We start from the raw sequence: 3176 nt of genomic DNA, 5'->3' as shown, positions 1-3176 counted from the left end.
GCCTTATGTTGGCTGATGGGACTGAGTTGTCCTTCTACCTAGCCTTATGTTGGCTGATGGGACTGAGGTTGTCCTTCTACCTAGCCTTATGTTGGCTGATGGGACTGAGGTGTCCTTCTACCTAGCCTTATGTTGGCTGATGGGACTGAGGTGTCCTTCTACCTAGCCTTATGTTGGCTGATGGACTGAGGTGTCCTTCTACCTAGCCTTATGTTGGCTGATGGGACTGAGGTGTCCTTCTACCTAGCCTTATGTTGGCTGATGGGACTGAGGTGTCCTTCTACCTAGCCTTATGTTGGCTGATGGGACTGAGGTGTCCTTCTACCTAGCCTTATGTTGGCTGATGGGACTGAGGTGTCCTTCTACCTAGCCTTATGTTGGCTGATGGGACTGAGGTTGTCCTTCTACCTAGCCTTATGTTGGCTGATGGGACTGAGGTTGTCCTTCTACCTAGCCTTATGTTGGCTGATGGGACTGAGGTGTCCTTCTACCTAGCCTTATGTTGGCTGATGGGACTGAGGTTGTCCTTCTACCTAGCCTTATGTTGGCTGATGGGACTGATGTTGTCCTTCTACCTAGCCTTATGTTGGCTGATGGGACTGAGGTGTCCTTCTACCTAGCCTTATGTTGGCTGATGGGACTGAGGTGTCTTCTACCTAGCCTATGTTGGCTGATGGGACTGAGGTTGTCCTTCTACCTACCTTATGTTGGCTGATGGACTGAGGTGTCCTTCTACCTAGCCTTATGTTGGCTGATGGGACTGAGGTGTCCTTCTACCTAGCCTTATGTTGGCTGATGGGACTGAGGTGTCCTTCTACCTAGCCTTATGTTGGCTGATGGGACTGAGGTTGTCCTTCTACCTAGCCTTATGTTGGCTGATGGGCCTGAGGTGTCCTTCTACCTACCTTATGTTGGCTGATGGGACTGAGGTGTCCTTCTACCCTAGCCTTATGTTGGCTGATTTGAACTGAGGTGTCCTTCTACCTAGCCTTATGTTGGCTGATGGACTGAGGTTGTCCTTCTACCTAGCCTTATGTTGGCTGATGGGACTGAGGTGTCCTTCTACCTAGCCTTATGTTGGCTGATGGACTGAGGTGTCCTTCTACTACCTAGCCTTATGTTGGCTGATGGGACTGAGGTTGTCCTTCTACCTAGCCTTATGTTGGCTGATGGACTGAGGTGTCCTTCTACCTAGCCTTATGTTTGGCTGATTGAACTGAGGTGTCCTTCTACCTAGCCTTATGTTGGCTGATGGGACTGAGGTGTCCTTCTACCTAGCCTTATGTTGGCTGATGGGACTGAGGTGTCCTTCTACCTAGCCTTATGTTGGCTGATGGGACTGAGGTGTCCTTTCGACCTAGCCTTATGTTGGCTGATGGACTGAGGTTCCTTCTTCTACCTAGCCTTATGTTGGCTGATGGGACTGAGGTGTCCTTCTACCTAGCCGTACGTTGGCTGATGGGACTGATGTCCTTCTACCTAGCCTTATGTTGGCTGATTGAACTGAGGTGTCCTTCTACCTAGCCTTATGTTGGCTGATTTGAACTGAGGTGTCCTTCTACCTAGCCTTATGTTGCCTGATGGAACTGAGGTGTCCTTCTACCTAGCCTTATGTTGCCTGATGGAACTGAGGTGTCTTTCTACCTAGCCTTATGTTGGCTGATGGAACTGAGGTGTCCTTCTACCTAGCCTTATGTTGGCTGATGGACTGAGGTTGTCCTTCTACCTAGCCTTATGTTGGCTGATGGGACTGAGGTTGTCCTTCTACCTAGCCTTATGTTGGCTGATGGGACTGAGGTTGTCCTTCTACCTAGCCTTATGTTGGCTGATGGGACTGAGGTGTCCTTCTACCTAGCCTTATGTTGCCTGATGGAACTGAGGTGTCCTTCTACCTAGCCTTATGTTGGCTGATGGGACTGAGGTTGTCCTTCTACCTAGCCTTATGTTGGCTGATTGAACTGAGGTGTCCTTCTACCTAGCCTTGTGTTGGCTGATGGGACTGAGGTGTCTTTCCTCTACCTAGCCTTATGTTGGCTGATGGGACTGAGGTGTCCTTCTACCTAGCCTTATGTTTGCTGATGGGACTGAGGTGTCCTTCTACCCAGCCTTATGTTGGCTGATGGGACTGAGGTGTCCTTCTACCCCCTTATGTTGGCTGATGGACTGAGGTGTCCTTCTACCTAGCCTTGTGTTGGCTGATGGGACTGAGGAGTCCTTCTACCTAACCTTATGTTGGCTGATTGAACTGAGGTGTCCTTCTACCTAGCCTTATGTTGGCTGATGGGACTGAGGTGTCCTTCTACCTAGCCTTATGTTGGCTGATTGGACTGAGGTGTCCTTCTTACCTAGCCTTATGTTGGCTGATTGGACTGAGGTGTCCTTCTACCTAGCCTTATGTGGCTGATTGAACTGAGGTGTCCTTCTACCCAGCCTTATTTGGCTGATGGGACTGAGGTGTCCTTCTACCTAGCCTTGTGTTGGCTGATGGGACTGAGGAGTCCTTCTACCTAACCTTATGTTGGCTGATGAACTGAGGTGTCCTTCTACCTAGCCTTATGTTGGCCTGATGGAACTGAGGTGTCCTTCTACCTAGCCTTATGTTGCCTGATGGAACTGAGGTGTCTTTCTACCTAGCCTTATGTTGGCTGATGGAACTGAGGTGTCCTTCTACCTAGCCTTATGTTGGCTGATGGGACCCTGAGGTTGTCCTTCTACCTAGCCTTATGTTGCTGATGGGACTGAGGTTTGTCCTTCTACCTAGCCTTATGTTGGCTGATGGACTGAGGTTGTCCTTCTACCTAGCCTTATGTTTGGCTGATGGGACTGAGGTGTCCTTCTACCTAGCCTTATGTTGGCTGATTGAACTGAGGTGTCCTTCTACTCTAGCCTACCTAGCCTTATGTTGGTGATGGGACTGAGGGTCCTTCTACCCTAGCCTTATGTTTGGCTGATGGGACTGAGTGTCCTTCTACCTAGCCTTATGTTGGCTGATGGGACTGAGGAGTCCTTCTACCTAACATATGTTGGCTGATTGAACTGAGGTGTCCTTCTACCTAGCCTTATGTTGGCTGATGGCGACTGAGTGTCCTTCTACCTAGCCTTATGTTGGCTGATTGGACTGAGGTGTCCTTCTACCAGCCTTATGTGTGGCTGATTGGACTGAGGTGTCCTTCTAC

Source organism: Oncorhynchus kisutch, unplaced genomic scaffold (assembly GCF_002021735.2).
Source record: "Oncorhynchus kisutch isolate 150728-3 unplaced genomic scaffold, Okis_V2 scaffold2686, whole genome shotgun sequence".
In the NCBI taxonomy this organism is placed as follows: domain Eukaryota; kingdom Metazoa; phylum Chordata; class Actinopteri; order Salmoniformes; family Salmonidae; genus Oncorhynchus; species Oncorhynchus kisutch.
Note: the sequence above shows the minus strand (reverse complement) of the source record.